The following is a 20,592-nucleotide window of genomic DNA, read 5'->3' as shown; positions in this document are numbered from 1 at the left end:
CCTCTTACCCTCCCGAATTTAATTTCATTTCTCCGATGCATCCACAACCATCCATCTCTTTCTTGATCTTTCCCACTCCTCCCCTCTCCTCTCTATATTTTGGTCGTACCTATCCCGACCATCCCCCTCCCATACTTCTTTAAGTGTCTTCCTTTACCTTCGACATATTTGAATGGCTCAACTATAGATCCCGACGAACAACTCCATCTCTATTCTGTTTACATTTTTTTCTTAAATTTTTCACTACTTTTTCTTTTTTTTTTTTTTCTTTCCGGTCACTATCTCTACCATAATTTCCTTTGCAACCCTAACCCTAACCCTCATCCTAACTCCATCCCTAACCCTAACCCACTAACACAATCCTTTTAGCCATCAACCCAATACCCATTTGTCCAACCTAACAACTCAAAAACCCATTAACATGGATATGAAACCTGTTGATCTAAACCCTTTAACTCGGGTCCATTAGCACAAACCCACAACCCATTAACCCGCTAATCCAAAACTAAATAATTCGAACTCATTAATCTGTTAACTCATAAGTCTAATTTCAATTTCAGAAGCCTTTTTTTTTTTCTCCTTTTTCCCTTGCATCATTAAACCACTCCTTCCGTTTTCCTTTCCCTTGCTTGAGTAACCTCCTTAAATACCACTTTTTTCCAATAACCTCCGTTCTTTTTTTTTTTTTTTAAAACCAAGAGTGGAAGGAAGCTGCATCTAGAGCAGCAACCCTCCCAATACTCCGCTTAGATAATGCACTTTATGGGATGTGGAAGGTGCTTGAAATCCAATATGATGTCATAAGAGATTGGAAGGCTGCATTGTCCCAAGCCGTAACCTCCCAACAAGCTAATGAGAAATAAATTACGAGGAAAAATAAAGGAAAAAAAAAAAAAAAACAAAGAACAGAGCTAAGTTCTTTATGTTTCTTGAAATACTCATCTGCCTCTTTCACCTCCCTTGATTGGGACACCGATCCTTTATCTTTCTACCATTTAGGCCAAGTTTATATTCTTCCCACACTCTTCTAATCCCCTTACCTTTTTCACTGTGTAGATCGATATTTAAACGATTTGGCCCTGATCTAGAAATAACCCAGAATTGACTAATCGGCCTCCATTCCGGAAATTCTTTTTCCCGAGATTCGGAGTTTCCCTTCCTCTATTCAAAGTAAACTAATGGAATTGTCTTGTTAAGCATCAAATTTTCTTTCCCGGTTTAAATACAGCATGATCACATCTCTCTTTCCTAATAATAAAGTAAGAGGCCCCTCTGCCCTCTCCAGTCCTCTATATCGGACGCCTTTTTTGTTTTTTTTTAAGACTGATGACATGGACGAACATCATGTGGCATGACATGGCCTGATGATGCAAGCATGGTAACCGAGAAAGGAAAGATGGCATGATCCAGATGATTCAATTCAATGCATCTATACTATGTTACCCCATCCAATTCAATTCTCTAACCATTGTGTAACCAAGAAGAGGAAGTTCAGCCCTCTTAAAATAGTGACACATGTTGCCACAGGGGAGCTTTGAACTCCCTTCCATGCATTTATAAATTGCCGAATCCCTTCACCAAAGAGCAGCTCTACGCTACTCCTCGGTCGCAGTCATCACAGCCTTGCGAGTATCCTTAGATCAAGCAGGACGCTAACCACGGCCAGGCGCAAACATGATATTTTTGCTGGCTAACAAAGCAGCGGAGGACAACGGAAAGGTCCTCCACACATCAACCTCAATGAAGATTCCATGGCCTCCTGAAACATGCCCCAAAACTATACACGAACAAACACACACCATTTTCCTAATTTCGCGTAATTTTCATGCCAATTCCAGCTCACAAACTTTATCCACATGAAGTCCAACCGTCCATTCAAAATTTACATCGTTACAACGTGCAGAATGAAATCTTAAAAGTTGACAAATCTTGTTCTTCTAATATAATATCTTATTGTACAATATCTACTAAAAAATTTCGTTATGGAACAACCAATATTTTGGTTCGTGACACAGGATAAAAGAATTTCCACTCCCTCTAAATTTGTACCACTTCTATGTCTTTTTAATCCAGGCCAATCCAACTAAAAGAATAAGATCAAAGGGTGAAATAAATGGGCTGTTGAGGAATTCTTGGCAACTGAGACATGGATATGTTCTCAGTTTTCAAGCTGCCAACTATGACTTCCTGAGTCTCAAGGAGCTGGACCTCTCAATCCTCTCTGGGATTACCTTCCCACTGTCATCAATCCTACCCAGCACCTCAAAATGAACTGTAGCGCTCTCAGGCTTCATCTTCCACTCTGGGAAACTGGACCAATCCACCTCTGAATCGTGAAGCCTCTTCTCTACAGCAAACCGCATCTTGACATAAAATTGTGCTGAGACCTGCGCCTTCAGCTGGCTGAATGATCCTTCCTCGGATCCCTTCTTGCAAAGCACAGAGGCTAATAGCTTCTCTAATCCTTGAAGGTTCAAGTCAGATCAATTGAGTGATGTCAGAGGCCAAAAGGTAGCGCTATCAGAACCTTCAACATCTTCAGAGATATCTCGGACCGAACGGGAGGATAGTTCTGCCAGTCCTGGGGCAAGATACTTCAGCTTGAGCTTGTCATTGGGGTGCTTTGAAGGAGTTGATGTGAGAGAGGTGGGACCAACAATGAGGATGGAGAGGAGTTTTTGGTTTGAACGTGAGGCATGGCGGAGGGCTTCAGCAATGGTTAACAGAACCAATGCTGTGGAACGACCCTTTTGGTGGGTGGGGTTAAGCGGAAGAGGGGTCCAGTGGATGCTGTAGGCTGATGGACTTGGCACCCTTCACCGTCACAACTGCACCATCTGATAAGATAATCTTCTTCAGCACACCTGCCTCAACATCATGCTGCAGAGACATCACAATAGCGAATGCAATTATTATGTAATGGATACTTAGAGGAAGTCACTAAATCGATATGCAGACATACACAATATATCATTATTCAAGATTACACAACAGGGTCTACAACTATGGTGCAGTTGTGATTTGCCAAATCCTCCAAAGCATTAGGGGGGTATTTGGTTGGGATAATTAAGGTCTAGAATGGGAATCAGAATGGATGACTCCCATTCTAACTACTTGGTTGGGGGGAGTTCCATTCCGATTCTCATTCCAGAGAAGAATGAGAATCATCCATTTCTTGAGGAACCGAATTTGAACTCATCCAAACGGAGTCAAAATCTCATTTCAATGGAATGAGATTAAACAAGAAAAATTGTCCATCCATCTGCCCCACCTCACCGACCGTTTGCCCGACCTCGACTGCATCGCCCGCTTCCTGCTCCCGATCCTCTCCAGCTCCGCTACCTCCTTTCTCCTCTCGCTCTCTACCACCTCCTCGTCCACCGTAATCACCACCTGGTCCACTGACGCTGCAGTCCCCTCCGTCGCCGGTGCCGCATCAGACCTTTGGCCGCCTTCCTCCGCCCCCCTCCTCCTCTCCCTCCCCCTCGGCCGACGAGAAGCCGCTGCGCCCACACTGCCGTCGAGTGCGCCACCACCACTTGCGTGCTGTGCTTCTGCTGTCCACTATCGGTCCTTTGGTGTTGTGTCAAGCTCCCCCTCAAGCTCGTCTTCCAAGCCACCCGCCGCCTCTCCCACTCCTTCGCCTGCTGCTGCTGCGGCATCGGAGGACCCAACCATCACCTCGTCGCCTCCCTCTCCTTCTCCAACATCAATTTCGACGCCGATCGGTTGCCGCCCGAACGACGATCCAGATGCCCGAGGGATGATCGCTCCTCACGACGGAGGAACTCATCGAAATCCTAAGCCTTTGGGAACGTCTCTAGTGCCGTCGGATCCAGCCCCCGCTGTTGCCGCGACCGCCCTCCTCCCCAGCGCATGGGATCCGAGGATTACGAGACGAAAAAGAAGGAGACCCAAGGATTACGGGACAGGGCTGATTTAATTTTGTTTTGGTTGCTATCTACCTTTTTTTTAATGATAAATTTTTTAAAAAGATTAAAAATATTATTATTATACTTAATTTTTATTTAATATCAATTTTTAAATAATTAATTTTTAAAAATTTTAGTTTAAAATATAAATAAAAATTTGAGTTGACTACGATTCCTATCTTTATATAAATCAAACAACAACAATGAGAATTATCCATTCCGATTCCGATCACGAACCAAACACTTTTGGAGATTAGGCTATTCTGATTTCAATTCCAATCCATTCCGATTCCCATTGCGATTTTGATTCTGATCGTGAACCAAACACCTCCTAGATTTGTGATCGGAACCGGAATCGAAATCGAGATGAAAATTTGAATCTTTAAGAGAGAGTAGAGATTGAGCTTTAGATAGATTAGGCTATTTTCATTCTATCCCGGAATCGAAATCGAAATGAGATTTCTCCCGACCAAATGGTTGGAATGGGAGTCACCCATTCCCATTCCGATTCCAGACCTCAACTCCCTCCAACCAAACACCCCCTTAATGTTATAATGCTGAATTGTTCAATATTTCAAACATGCAAATAAAACTAAGGGAAACTAAAATACTCTCAGGCTACACTATTATGAACTCTGGCCTAGTAGTTTGATAAATATCAAAAGAAATACTAAGGTACTAAATATCTACAAAAATCACTCCATTGGCACTTGCGAATTAACTATAGTAGTCTCTTTAATTAATATTAAACTATTATGGGTGACCACACAGAAGCAAATTAATGTTGCCCTATCTCTCAAAAAATCAATGCAACATACTAAAATACAAACTATATAATATGTTAAATATTCTATCCGTATAATGTAGGTCAGAAATCTCCAATTAAAAGGGTTCAATTCATTAGAATCTTAGAAGTTCTAAATCGTGCTTGTCATACCAACTAGAAAATCAACAAAGAGATACAAATCAAACACCACTTTGCTAGATGAATCCAAAGATGATGCAAAAGAACTGAATTTTTTTTGTAATTGCAATGTTTTACCTGATTATTCGAGAGCAACCTATACTCAAGCAACTTGAAAATATTTTGACATCTTGGCATCCTAATCTGCTAAATCCTGAGTGTAGAGAAAGAAAACCTAGCTTTCCTACATAATTCAATCAAACATAAGAAGTTCGAACATGTCTGACTCATTTGATTTACGGAAAGAACTTTTTTTTTTGAGAAGTAACTTCCCAGAAAGTAATTTTCTGAGAAGTAACTTTCTGATTTTAGCATGCTTGATTGATCATTGAAAAGTAGCTTATTCCAAAATGACTTATGTTTAGTTAAATATCCATTTTTCTAAAAAAATTATGTAAAATATCTATTATATCTTTAATAAATGTAAGACCATACCTTTTTTTGCTCCCAAACTTCGTATAAATAGTAATATTATATTAATATTAATATAATATTAATATATTATAATATAACATTAGATCATAATAATTTATTATCTTAATATAGTGCTAAAATATATGTATAAATATTTTAAAATAATAAGTTTATTAAGATAGATATAATATAATATTAAATAAAATATTTATTAATATTAATATTAATATATTAATATAAATACTATATTAATATTAATAAAAAAGTTATATTACTATAAACATTAAAATGATATCAATATATTATAAATATTATTATAATATTTATATTAATATAAATATTAGAATTTCAGTCATGGACCCTAAATGGATATTTTCCCATGGATCCACTTCCCCCATGCGTTTCCATTCATAGGAGGATATTCCAAATTTTAAATTTGCAAATAGAAAGTGAACCAATTATTTCCAAATTCTTTGCAAAATTACAACTTGGAAAACGCTTCTTATGGAGAATTACTCACCGGCGAGGCCAGCCTCATATCGTCCCCATCTTGAATCCAAAATTCCATCGGCCAGGCGAACTGAAAAGGGGCAAAACCGGCAAAACTCACCCCTACACCATCGTCTGCCCCACCAGTGCGTCCCTCACATCGAATCCAGAGACCTTCAAATCCTCCGACGGATGGAACCCCGGCCCCTGCACGATCGCATCCTTCAAATCCTTCAATCAATATCAAAATTCCCCAAAAAAATCGATTTCGTTGGCGTTTTGAAGGACATTTCAACCAAAAACAGAAATCAAATCAAAGAAGGGGTTTGGGGAGGGTTTCTCACCGAGTACGCTTCGGGGACGAGAATTTAGGGTTTGAGAGCAGGTCAAGTGCTCGCCGTTCCTATCAAGAAGAAAACGAGGAATCCTGAAAGGAATCGAGATCGCGTCGCCATGGATTTTAGCTTCAATTAACGCGTAGAACTTTTTTTTACCTTCTCTGCTTTCATCTCGGAGAGACTCGGGGCTTTTATAGAGAAAGCTCGTTCCGGACTCGGACCCGCTTAAGGGTGCCTGCTTTGGATGCACGACACGTGCATAGGAACAAATCCAACGGCTGTCCAAGGTTCGAATCTCGTGACAATGGAGTGCAGTATGTTCACACGAGAGCCGTTGGATCTGACCCAGGCATTACGAGGCTTGCATCTAGAGAAACTTACATTGGCAGTCACAGTAGAATACCAACTAAATGACTTTTGCTCTTTTAACGAACATGAACCTTTTTATGATATTATCTTAATATAATATCATTTAAGTAATAAAAAATAATGATAATTATTTAGATTGCATTTGGTATGATTTTCAATCTTCTTCTCAAAAAATTTAGATATAGAAATTTTATTTTTATTTTTTTAAATTTTTAAAAATGATAATGAACAATTGTGACGAAGACCGAAGGCGTGCGAGATCGGATAGTAGAAGAGGTCCAAAAAGCTAGCATAGGTGGCCAAGGAAGAAGGTTAGCTTCGTAAAATTTTTTAAAATATGGAAGTAAAATTTTTTCGCTTTCAATTTTTTTAGAAATAATAAAATTATTTAAAAATAAATAATGAAACTTGTTCAAAAAATATTTTTTAATGTAATGCCTCTTATGCAATGGAAAATAATGTCAAATAATTACTTTTGCATTCTTTAATTAAACAAAATAATTTTTTGAGTTCAAATTTTTTGATCAGCTGAAAATACATTTTTTTGAATTATGTTATAACTTTCATCAAGAGTAATAACTATTACTTGGAATTTTTTATTCATTCAAAATATTTTAAATCCAAATGTTAATTTGTTTGAAGGGAAAAAAAAAGGTGAATATTGATTTGAGTAAGCAACATCATTAGTTTTATATTATTTTTATTTTTTCCTACTATATATAATAAAAACTTCCAAGTTATCTCCATTAGACATTCAATCATCTCCCACATATATGAAAAATAATCATCAAAAATTTGGAGAAGAAAATAGTAAATATATATATATTGAAAAATTTAAATAAAATAGCTATCTAATTCAATTAGGATTCCATTTTTAGTTGATCATTATTTTTAATGACTTTAGAATTCTATTTAATTATTTTCTTTTAGAAATTTTTAGAGTTCATTTTCCAGTGGATTTTGATTTCTAAATTTAAGCAAAAGTTAAATATTTTATCATGTGATGCACTATTTAAAGGGATCTTTGGATTATCCTTTGGGGTGTAAAAAAGAGGACAGAATATTTTTGCATAGAGACTTTTTGTAAGGCATTTTGAGGAGAGTCAAATTTATTATTTTGATATTTTTTTTGGAATAAATTTATTTTTCTCTTTCAAAATTTTTTTCTTTCAAAATTTTTTTCTTTCATAATTATTTTTCTTCTCATTCTCTACATTTTTTTGCATTTGATGTTTGTTTTGGCTCTTAGATTGGTATGATCGATTTACTCCACATAGCAGGCTATTCTACAGTAGCATGCACGAAGAAAATGTTTTTTTTTTTTTATAAAAGTATTTGGATGTTAAGAAACATCTATGAAGGTGTCTTGATCTTATATATCTTTCCAGGATCATCATCCATTAATTTTTGCCTCTCATAACTTCATTCTTAAGGCCTATTTAAACTCTTGAAAAACTTGAACTTTTATATACTAATTAAATATGAAAATATGTGAAAGTTTTTGAAAAGATAATGTATGGTCGATTTTTTTTTCTAAGAGGTACATTCTTTGTATGGAGATAAAAGTAGTAATAAGAGGTTGGAAAATGGAAGCTCACCAACAGTTTTTAGTAGTAGCAAGAGAAAAAAATGAAGCACACTTTACATGATGTAAGCAAAATTACATAAGAAAGAGGTGAATATAGTTGAAGGTTCCTCCTCTGAATTATAACATAAATAGCTAGACCACATAAGTGAGAAGAGATTTGACAGTCTTGTTAAAAAAAAACTTTTTCCTATAAAAGGTATATCTTTAAATACATGCATTGATTATTTAACTAGAAAACAACATATAGCTGCCTTTCATTAATCTTTCCATATAGAAGACCATATGTTTTGGATTTAATTCATATTGATGTTTGCACTATAGATATTAGAATTTTTGGTGATGATTTAAGTTTTGTTATTTTTATTGATGATTATTTTAGAAAAGTATGTGCTTTTGCTTTAAAATCTAAAGACCACGTACTCAATGTATTCAAACATTTTTTATGCTAGTAGTGAATGAAAAATAGAAAGGCAACAAAAGTGTATTTGAACAAATAATCATGGTATGGGGTCCATTTGAGAAAAATTATAGAGATCATGATATTAGGCTAGAGAAAACTATTCTTAAAACACCTCAATATCATGAAGTTGCTGAGAAAATAATTTGTACTATTTATAAAAGAATTTGATGTATGCTTTCTCATGCTAAATTGCCTAAATTCTTTTGAGATAAAACAACGAGAACTGCAGTGAATTTGATCAATCTTTCTCCTTCGATTCTTCTTAAAGATGATATATCAGTAAGAGTGTGGATACTGGGAAAGATGCATCATATGATCACTTAAGGATATTTGGTTGTAAGACATTTATTCACATCCCTAATTAAAGATGAGAGATCCAAGCTTGATAAAAAGATCCACATACCAAGTTCATCTTTGAAAAATAATCCAATTATATATCATAAAAGATTTTCTTAATCCAACCTTAGACAACTTTTAAAGAATGAATATTTATCTTGTCTCTAAATAATCAACTTCAAAACTAGGAGCAATATCATAGTATTATTACCACATCAAATTAATCTGAGCTTGCAATTCACTTAAATAATTAATGATCAAATTAGTAATCACAATACATAATAAAATTTCATAATCAATCCTCTCACCATTACTTTAGATCAAAGTCCAAATAATCATAATATGATTCCCAAATTGTGAATCATAATTCAAACTCTTTATATGTCATACTCTCTTATGATTCTTTTATACATAATCATAATGTTTAACCAAAAATTATAAAGATAACTTACACTACAATCATCGTAAATCTATACATCAATATCTCTAGTGTCTACCCACTTGTACTCATTTTATGTTTAATTCTATATGTCTAAATTCATCCATTTATACTTTGATATAATATAAATGTCACATCCCCATCTCAAGATCGTAAGCCAGGGGTTATGGCAAAACTACCGCATACTCATAGAAAAATCTTCTCATAAGTATGCAAGGTATCTCATCATAATATTATAAATAGATAGCAAAATAAAATTAAATAATTAATGTTTAAATTTTAATTCAAATAAAAAATCAAAACTCAATGTTTACAAGAAGAAAATAAATATTTGACAAAGTCAATGTTATACAAGGTCTTGCATCAACTCTAATAAACTCTAAATCAAATAAGTAGGCTAACTCTATCTCTAATCGCACTCCCAATTGACAATTCCGCATCAAGCTAATTTTTTTGAATCTGTAAAAAATAAAAAAATTATTATAAGCTAAATAGTTCAGTAAGCAATATATACTTTTAACTAAATAAATCAGATAATAATGTTATATAAATATGTCAGTTCACATATTAAAATCTTGATGTATATGACATTATAAATATCTGAACATAAAATTTCAATTCAACATAAAGATAACTTAGTTCATAATCTAAATTTCATCAAATTCTCAAGTTTTTTTTATCAACCATGAGCTATAACCATATTTTTTTAAGTATAAGAAATCTAATTTTTTGTGATAAAATTTTAGCGATGAAAATTTTTTTCATCATATATAAGTATGTTTTTATATATAAAAAAGTTTTGTTGTCAAAAATCAAATATTTATGATAAAAAAAATTTCATCATAAAAAATTAAATCTTTTGCGATGAAATGTTAATTTTCATTGCTAGAAGTAAATTTTTAACAATATATTTTTTTTCATCGCTAGAGTTTTTATTTTTTTATGATGAAATAAATTTTTTATCATCAAAAATTAATTATTTATGATAAAATAAAATTTTTATCACTAAAAATTAATTATTTATGATAAAAAAATTTTCATTGCAAAAAATATTTTTTTTGCAATAAAATTTTTTTATATTTGGCGATGAAAATATTTCATCGCTAAAGTATTTTTTGTCGAAAAAAAGGTGTTTTAGGATAAAATTTTGTCCCAAAACATGCATCGACGTTAGTCTCTCTCTCGCTCTCTCACACCATCGAGTGTGCCATCGGTCGTCGTCCTCCCTTCCCGATTGAGTGCGCCACCAATCATCATCCTCCCTCTCCGATCGAGCACACCACTGACTGATTGAAGCCCTCTCTGATCGTCGTCCTCTCTCCATACCATCGCATTAGTTGAATCAAGGCAGTCGTTGTCGCCCTCCCCAATCATCGTCATCCTCCCTCTGCCACCACCGTCGTCCTCCCTTTGCCACCACCGTCGTCTTCCTCTCCGATTTCTCCCTCTCCCTCTCTCACTTTCTCTCTCTCTCCCCCTCTCTCTTATGGTTGTTGCTTCTCCTAGGGCCACCACAGTCATCGTCGCTCCGCCACCGTCTCTTTTTGAAGTCCGTCGAGTCGCGATCTCTTAAGTATGGCTCTCTCTCACACACAGTCCACCTGTAGGTTGCCTCCATCGCCGTCGCCGTGCCACCGTCACCATCGCTCCACCTCCTCCTTTGCCACCGTCCCTCTTTGAAGTCATCGGGCTGGATCTCTCAGGTACGGTTCTCTCTAGCTCTCTCTGGCTCTCTCTCTCTCACACACAGTCCACTTATATGTCGCCGCCTCTACCGAGCTGCCATCGTCGTTTCTGCACCACCGTCGCCATTGTCGTCATTGCATAGCCACCGACGTCCGCTTCCATCTCGATACCCATCTCTCTCTCTATGTGTGTGTGGGATTTACGGGAGAGTTGGAAGATTAACAGGCTGTAATTTTTATTTTTTTTAATTTTTTTAATTTTTATAATTTTTGTTCTCTTTTTTTAATTGATTTTAGTCATTAGGCATGATTATTTTTGCTCTACTCTTTATATGAAGCATAGTTCACGATATGAAAATAGTTTAAAAATAAAAGTAGTTATAAGAATAATATATTAATCGTAGCATAACAAATTTATAAATCTTAAAATTTTCATTCGAGGATAGTGTGCATGAATCAATATTTTTTTTTAATAAAAAAAATATTGATATTATACACACCATCCTCGAATTGTTCTTGTGGACATTTGGGCATGTGAGTAAATTTTATATTGCATACCATATGCTTTTATATTAGAGAGTTTTGTCGATATTTTCGATCATATTCTCTGGATACATAGCACAATTTTAGTATTTGTGTATCTGGAGAACTGCGTTGAAATACTGTCAAAATTTTTTTGGTGTAGAAGACATATATGGCAATATTAAATTCTTGCATTTCTGAATGGGATAGGATCACCACCTTATAGGTAGGGGATATAAGACATTAGTCAACTATTATTACATAAGATTGACTGTATAGTTTGCATCAAAAATATGTAGACATAGATCGTAGTTAGATGTCATTGCGTGATAAGTTCTGTCCCAAGTATATTGCGGGTGTAATATCTTTCATGAATGTGGCATCCAATCACACTAGAGAAGATGGAAAAGCTTGTTGTCCATATCGTCGATGTAGAAATTTATTTTGGTGTACCCTATCGGACATTCAAAATCATTTATACGAACACGGTATAGATATGACTTACAAGAGATGGACTTGTTATGGTGAAGATTTACCGACTGGCTTGAGCATGTTGCCCAAAAATCCCATAAATGTATCGTTAGTAGGTAGATCACCCAGTCGTGAAAGGCAAACACTCAGTGCAGAAGATCGAGAGAGAAATTCTAGAGGATCTCCATCCGAAGTTATTTGAAGCAAATGTGGAAGCGAGATCAGAACATCAGCATTTCATCTCGAGATAAGAAGCTGAGGAGGACAGTAACATGCTTGTGAATGATTGATTCGAGCGTTTATTAAGAGATGCACAAAGTAATGTTTATCCTAGTTGAAAGAAGTACTCTCTGTTGTTCGTCGTAATAAAATTATTACATATGAAGATACTTGATAAGTGGTTAAACAACTCATTTAATTAGTTGTTCAAATTTTTGAAGAACCTACTGTCTGAGAGAGAGTTACTTCCGTTAAGTCATTACAAAATCAAAAAATTATTGAAAGGACTCAAATTGGGAGTCGATGACTTGGGCCTATGCTGTAAAAAAAATACATACATATCCGAATGATTGTGTTCTGTTTTGGAAGGACAAAAAAGATCTACAAGCATGTCTGATTTGTCATTCAAGCAGATGGAAAGAAAGTCATGATAAGGATAAAAAGAAAAAAAGTACCATGCAAGATTTTGTGATACTTTTTGATTACGTCACGATTGTGTTGATTGTTCATGTCAAGGCATACTGCCCATAACATGCGATGGCATAAAGAGGGAAACAACATTGACAACGATGTCATGAGAATCCATCAGATGGAGATGCATAAAAATATTTCGATCGTAAATATCCATGGTTTGTAGCTGATTCACGAAATATCAGACTAGGGTTGGCAACAGATGGATTTAATTTATATAGTAATCTTAGCACTACATATAGTATGTGGTCTGTTATGGTGTTTCTTTATAATTTACCACCTTCAAAGTGCATAAAATTACCTTTTAATCTGCTGACTTTGTTGATCCCCGATCTTCGTACCCCTGGAAAAGACATAGACATATTTTTAGAGCCGTTGATCGAAGATTTACAATACTTGTGGGAAGAAGGGTGTGAAATGTATGATCATATTACATGAGGCATCTTTTGCATGCATACGGTACTGCTTTGGACAGTTAATGATTTTTTTGTATATGACGATATTTCTAGGTGGTGTACAAAAGGGTATAAAGCATACCCAACTTGTAACGATGATTTTACATCATACCATATTCATGGAAAGATTTATTTCACCGACCATCGATGTTTCTTATCGGATGATCATAGATGGAGGAGAAGTCTTAAGTTTAATGGCAAGCATGAATAACATGCCTAGCCAAGGTTCTGGTCTACGGACAATATTTTAAATCAGCTATCCGACCCATAGAATATCATATTTGGTAAGGGTCCAGCCAGCCAAGTAGGCATGCGAACAAGTATCAGAAATTAGAGAAAAAGAAGTAAGTTGTTCGATCTTCCATATTGAAAAATACTTCTTCTTCAACACAATCTTGATGTCATGCATATTGAAAAGAACATATTTGATAATGTATTTTATACCATCCTCAATATCGAAAGAAGAATGAAGGATACCGTGAAGGCTCATCTTGACTTGGAGGATATGTGGATTAGAAAGGAATTACATCTGATTTGATAGGGGGATAGGCTAGTGAAGCCGTTGGCATGTTATGTACTGAACTGAAGAGAGAGAAATTAATTTCTCATATATTTGAGATTGGTGAAGTTTTTTGATGGATACACCTCAAACTTGAAACGATGCATCGAGCTGAAAGATGGAAAGATTGATTGTCGGGATGAAAAGTCACAATTATTATATGCTTCTACAACATGTGCTTTTAGTTGGTTTGCATGGATTGTCGCCGGATAATATGTGCGATGTATTATTTGATCTGAAAACTTATTTTCGGGATTTATATGCGAAGACGTTGAGGCGAAGTCAAATTGACATATTAGAGAAGAAGATTATCATTACTCTCTGTAAGCTCGAGATGATATTTCCTCCCATCTTTTTTGATATCATGGTGCATCTTTCAGTTCATCTTTTACATGAAGCTAGACTGGGTGAGCTAGTACATACAAGATGGGTGATCCAATTGAAAGATAATTGCATGATATTATAAAATTTATTATTTATTATTGTAAAATTTATTATGTATGTATATCAATTGATAATTTATTAGATAGGGAGATGTGAGAATACAAGAGTGCCATCGCTAACAAAGCATGGCCCGAAGGTTCAATAGCGGAAGCACATGTAATGAATAAATGTCTGACATTCTGTTCTATATACCTTCGAAGAGTGGAGACCAAATTTATGAGGCCACAATGGAATGTCGATGTTGATGACATTCTCACTGATGGATTATCTGTGTTCTCCAATATTGCCTGACCATATGGTAAGAAAGATTTTCGAATGTTGACACCACAGGAAACAGACGACATGCATTGGTATGTGCTAAACAATTACGAGGAGGTTGAAGTGTACATGATGTGAGTATACACATTTAATTTTTGCAATATTGATATTGCATGAATGTACGTACTCATAGGCTTTAAATTTAAATATATATATTATTACTGTATCACTTCAGTGAGTATGAAAGTGAGCTCAAAAAAATCAATCCTATATAAGCAGTGACACGACATAGGAATCAATTCGTATCATAGTTTGACGAACGGGTAAGCTATGTTAATGTTCACCATGATTTAAAGGTTCGTTTATATAGTATTTATTTTGTCAAATTTAACCTGCTTATTATTCTTTTAATTATAGATAGCTCAGCTACGTATAGACAATCCTAACTGTATCAGTGATGACTTAGCTGTACTTGCACGAAAATTTGACTGATATGTATCGGTATATTCAGCATGCATAGTCAATGGTGTGCAGTTCTTAATAAAAAATCACGATCGCGATCGAACCATACAGAATTATAGAATAAGCATGGAGGGTGAGCACAAGGGTAAAATAATAGATTTTTTAAATATTCTGCATGAGGTTATAGAGCTGAGGTATAGTGATCTTCGACAGGTCATGTTATTCAAATGTCGATGGTATGATTTAGAACGACACAGGCCAATTATTATAGACCCTCAGCTCGTCAGTATCCACATTAGTCACGTGTGGTACAAAAGTGATCCTTATATTTTTGCAAAGTAAGTGAGACTAGTGTGGTATGTTGATGATACCAAAATAAAAGAACCTTGGTAAGTTGTAATAAGGATTCAGCATAGACATTTGTTTAATCTCGTATTTTTCACATGCCCAAATGATGAAGGTTTAGAGAATGAAGTCCGTGTAACTATTTAAAATGAAGCATATCAAATGCAAGCACCATATAACATATTAGTGCCAGATGACACGATCGACAAAGGATAATTGCAACGAGACGACTACGAACATGAAGATGTTCCTATTGTTGGAATGTCGGTAAGGGCACGGGCACGGGCACGATCTAATAATAATTTAGGGTCATAATCACATGTGGATGATGACTTCATCAACGACGATGATGATAGCACTTTAGGATCGATGCCTTCCACGAGTCCTACTGAGCACGACTATATGGACACGAGGTCATATTCTAAGAATAATAATTAATATGAATAAATAATTTAATTTATTTTTTTGTTACATCATATAGTATTTGAGTTTTTTTGATTATGTGTTGATTTCAATTATTTTAATCATTACAGCATCATGGCTGGTCCTAGATGTGGACATTCGTGGGATAGACAGCAGGCTCCACTTGATGATACACATCCTCACTTTAGCATTTTGCACGATGAGTTAGAGGATTTAGATGAGACTCAGCTGTCTGAGTCTATGAAGTAGACTAGGGCTCGGTCACAGTCCGTCCAGTCGAAGGTCATAGCACCACAGCATCATCTCCCAGCAAGTACATCTTTATTAATTTATAAACTATGTATATTTTTTTGTTATATACATCCATTGGTAGATGATATATGTTCATTTCATGAATTTTTATATGCAGGAACACAGCAGCGATGCGCAGTGCGTGGTCCCAGTAGGGGCATCATTTTGGAGAAATACGTGCATATGCATAATGAAAAATCGAAAATACAGATATTTCGAGATCATCCGGTTGGCACAGAAGCTAGTATAGTCACCAATGAGATCAGTCTGTATATATGGAATCATTTTTCGTGGGCCGTTGAAAGTTTCAAACATGTCGCCCCTCGATATTGTGATGTCCTAGTCTCTCACATCAAGGTAAGAATTAACTTTGAATATCTTGCATGTCATTACATGGTCCATATTATCTTTTCTCTAGTCTCTTTGTTACACTTCGAGGATTTACATAGATAATTTTTTGTTATATGGATAATTCTTTATTATATGAATAATTCTATGTCTTTGCTTCTTATTATGATGAATGTTCATATGTGCAGGATAATATTAATTTTGAGGATTGCACCAACGAATAAGTGATGGCATGTATTCTCAAAATAGCTGCAAACAGATACAGAGATCGACGATGTAGGCTTCATAGGTACTGCAATCAACTGCAGGTGAAGGGGATTGACTCTGTGACCCAGCCTTATAGAAATTGGGTTGGGTCTAGTGATGATTGGTGGTGGTTATGCGAACATTTTGGGAGTAAGACATTTAAGGTTTGTTTAGTGTTTCAAGTTATTTTGATATTGTTATATCTTTATTGGTTATAATTGTATGTATTCTTTTAGCGACGATCGGAGGTGAAGAAGGTGAATAGGAGTAAGATTGATTCTATTCACATGCAAGAAAATACCTCTTTGCACAAGGATGAAGAGGATGGTACGTAATTACATTTACCATTACACTTTGTAAGTTCTTATTGAATATTTAAATTACTTTGATATTTTTTTCTTTTTTGTTTTTGTTTGAATAGGGACTATCCAGGGTTGATGCCTATGATAAATTATATCAGAACAAGAGTGGCGAGTTTGTGATCGAGGAGGCGAGGCAGCGTCATGTAAGTATGGTACTATATTTTGAATACTTTTAAAGCCTTTGAAATAAATTTATGCTATTATTGGATCTATTGTGAAGAAAAAAATGTTACAATTGAGAGAGCAAGCGACGAAGGAGGTTGGATCTGACAGCGATATTGGATCACAGTCCGTTTGTTTGATGACAGATGATGCGATCCTGAATGTCATCCTCAGACAGCAGCTAGGGTTTGGTCATAGCATGTGCTCAAAAAAATCTCACAGTTCATCTCCGATCGGTCTGATGATGCCTCGGTGCTAGAGGTAGTCAAGACATCGATGAGCATAATGCAGGATCAAATTACTTATTAGATGAATCGAAGTCAGACGCTCGAGATGATAGTAGCTGCAATGGCGGGACAGCTCAGTATCGATGCTTCTGAGTTAGCATCTCTACAGCCGCATGATGCCACCTCTGCATAGCCATCACGACACACATCGGACCAGAGATCAATGCCTGGAGGAGGGAATGAGGCCAACGACTGTGATGATACATAGTTTGTAGTTCTTTTTTAATTTTAAATAGTGTATGAACTCATACTTTTATATCTGACAATGATAGTCATGAAATTTATTTAAAATTTGAATATTTTTATTGTGTTCATATGTTTTTATGTAAAATATGCTTGATCTGATGAAAATTTATATTTAAATAGATGCTTTCATGATAAAAATAGTAAAAAATATTTTATTTCATCCATAACTTAATCTAGCGATGAATTATTAATTTTATCATAAAAAATAATTAAAAAATTTTATCACTCTAAAATATTCAAATTTTCACTATATATTGCGATGAAATATATTATTTCATCGATAAAATTGTGACAAAAAAAATTTTTATCACTAAAAAATAATTTTTTTCATCATAAATTTTATTTTATTTATTTTTTTAGTGATAAATTTTTTTTTTGATCCCAAAAATTACAATAATTTTTTTTCATTACAAAAATTACTACAAAATTTTTTCTTTCATCATAAATTTAGCAACGAAATTTTATATTTCATTGCTAAATTAGCAACGAATTTTTTTTTCGTCGCTAAGTTAGTGATGAAATTTTTTTTCATCGCTAAACTTTGTAAAAAAAATTTATTTTTCATCGTTAAAATTAAAAATAATAATAATAGAAATTTTAAATGATTAATATTCATTTTTAATGATGAAAATATTTTTCGTTGTAATTTTAGCGATAAAAGTTTAAGCTTTTATGATGAAAATATTTCGTCGCTAATGCTATGAATTTTTTCATCGTGCAGTTGACTACTTTTGGTGATGAAATAAAATTTTTTTATCGCTAAGACCTTTTATTACGAGGCTTTCTCTACAAATTTTTAGCAATGAAAATTTTTTTCACTAATAGTTTTAGCGATGAAAATTTCATCTTTAGCGATAAAAAAATTTTATCATAAAAAATCAGATTTCTTGTAGTGTCTTGTAGCCGGATCATAACACCATATATCATCTTAGGATGAGCAAAGTCCTTTGGAACTATTGGTCTTGTTGGTGGTTTGTCGCTGGTCTTACTGATGACATGTTGTTAGTCTTGTTGACGACATAGATCCTTAGGATAAATTAATTTGATAATGTATTAACCCTCGTTGGTGCGATCCTTAACATAGTTAGGTTGACAATTCATATCATCATCCAGTTTCATATTTTGTTTTGACAATAATACAAATAAATAATAATCGAAGTAATTAATCATATCATTCATTATAATCATACATCATTATAATTATTTCAAAAAGAAAATAGAATAGTTTCGATATCCTTTATCATACTCAATTCATAACTTAATATAATTCAAAATTTATTAATTTATTACTTTTTAAATTATCAAATAAATTTAGTAAAGATAAAACATTACTTATCTCATACGCATTCCAACAAATCCACATAATTCTAGATTTTTTTTTAAAAATCTTCAATTCATAAATCATATTACAGTCTCATTACCGGACATCTACAATCCTATACAGGATCAAATCCAATAATTAGAAAGGATACGAATAATTAAGAAAGACATGATCGATGGATAGCTGTATCCAACGATCTAATTGATCTGATTATCTAATTTCATCTGATCAAGATCCAATTAGGACATATGTGGTTCAGAGTCTATCTACTGGATCACATCAGATTCAAAGTGATATGGCCAGAAATCTTTCATTGAGTTTATAAATCAAGTGGAGAGAGAAAGTCACAGGAAAGAGTAATCAACAAGATAGGATAGGGTTGATTAGGCAACATTGCCCGATATCTTGATCGATTTGATCAAGATAATTTAAATCAAATCATGATTAAATTACTATATAAATAATTCAATAAAACCATAGATAATAAAATCTAATAGTATCTGGTTTGGTCAAGATGGGTGCCAATATGCTGATCAGTGACCATGGATCATAACCCCTTCACCAAAATCATTAAAACACATCGAAATAAGTTCTTCACTAGATCAATTTTCGAGAGATAAATTTTCAAAAAGAGACACAATTTTGGAGAAAAATCCATAAAAAAGCCAAACAGTCTAGAGAGAGAAAATTGTAAGAGAGAATGTGGAGAGAGAAAAAGAGAGGAAAGAGAGACGTTCGAGGAGAGAGAGAGAAAGTCTTTTTTTTTCTTTCTTTCTTTTTCTTTTCTTTTTCCTTTCATTTTTTTCTTCTTTTTGTTTCTTTTCTTTTTTCTTTTTCTCTTTCTTCCTTCTTCTTCTTCCTCCGTTTGGGCAGAACAGAGGATCTTCCATCCCCTTCTATTCCCTGAACAGAGGGGCTCAAAGCCGACGGTAGCTATCATTGGTGATGTGACCCATAGTGGTGCAATTGACGGTCATTGATTCAGTGCTCAATGATGACAGAATGTATCGAAAATCGAGGAAAAATGGACTATAAAACTAGGGCACATCTAAATCCAATGATTTGTCGGTTGAAACCTATGCTCCAAGGCCATAAAAGAAAAGGGAGGAGGGTTAATCAATGAGGGCCAACCTCATATCTGATTTTTCGATGATTCTTGGTCTATGATTCCAGCAAACTCAATAAAACTTTCACTGGAGAAGAAGAAGGAAAAGTTGACTTCTCCATCAATGGTAAGAGATCGAAGTTGATGGGGTTTGAAGGGAGGTTTGGCCTCTTTTTAAAGAGGGCTGGGGGAGGAATTCGAGTCCTCCCTGGCTTCCATCTCCATCGGAGAACACATGGAAGGGTCCCATTGGGAGTCAAATTCTTCCCACCCAGTACGTGTGCACTTGCTGGTCATTATTTATTTATTTTTTTTCAAAGCCTTGCTTTAAAATTTATGCAACAAAATTTTAGGCATGGGGCTGGTTGATGGGCTGGGGTATTACAAGTTCTCATCATATGACCACTATGAAAAGGATGCGGAGATGCTCGAATCTCCGACCACTTATTTATAGTTCACCCACACTGGCGAAACGACTTCTATAATCGTGAGATACACATCTCACGATATCTTTTGGGCATATGAACGTGTGGTTATCTGCAATGACTACCCTTGCACACTCTAAGATTTCGATTGCAACA

At 34.8% G+C, this 20,592-nt stretch overlaps 1 pseudogene; it reads right to left on the bottom strand.

Moving 5' to 3' along the window:
• Positions 1-1,902: 1,902 nt before the first annotated feature.
• LOC105061492 (protein TUNICAMYCIN INDUCED 1-like) lies at positions 1,903-10,709 on the bottom strand (annotated as a pseudogene).
• Positions 10,710-20,592: the final 9,883 nt, after the last annotated feature.

This window comes from Elaeis guineensis, chromosome 2 (genome assembly GCF_000442705.2).
Source record: "Elaeis guineensis isolate ETL-2024a chromosome 2, EG11, whole genome shotgun sequence".
Classification (NCBI taxonomy): Eukaryota; Viridiplantae; Streptophyta; class Magnoliopsida; order Arecales; family Arecaceae; genus Elaeis; species Elaeis guineensis.
This window is presented reverse-complemented; position numbering and strand designations above follow the sequence as displayed.